Genomic DNA, 647 nt, shown 5'->3' with positions numbered 1-647 from the left:
CTCTTTTACTTTATTCTAAAATGGAATTATTTTTAAAATTCAAACTCATATTTGACAATATAATTATGAAACTCATTATACACCAATACCCTATTTTTTAATTGCTATACAAATTATATTAATATTTTTAATCAGTATTTTAGTTTTTTATGCCAATCATAATTTTCAATATTAAATATTAATATTATCAAAACCACATGCGATTAATATTTACATTTTTAATACATTAAAGTATTAAAGTATTATCGTTTTAAAATATAATGTTAGATTAATAATATTAATAAATATCAAAATCATACAATTTAAATAATATATAAAATTTTGTAAGAATAATATTAAAAGTATATATGTTGTAATTATTTTAAAGTAGATAAATTATATAATTACATTAATAAAAAAATCAATTACTTTTTATTAAATAAAAATTAATTAATTAATTTATTAGAGAATAAAATTGTCAAAATAGAAAATAACTAGCTATCTTTTTATACAATAGTTAAGATATAAATGACTCGGCTTATAATGTAAAGTAAAGATATAAAATTACTCATCACGGTCGAAAGTAAGAAATGTTATTTTGTATCAAATAAAACAAAGTCATCAAATGACAAATAAATTTATCAAAAATTATTATTTTATTAAATTTG

This window comes from Phaseolus vulgaris, chromosome 9, assembly GCF_000499845.2.
Source record: "Phaseolus vulgaris cultivar G19833 chromosome 9, P. vulgaris v2.0, whole genome shotgun sequence".
In the NCBI taxonomy this organism is placed as follows: Eukaryota; Viridiplantae; Streptophyta; class Magnoliopsida; order Fabales; family Fabaceae; genus Phaseolus; species Phaseolus vulgaris.
This window is presented reverse-complemented; position numbering follows the sequence as displayed.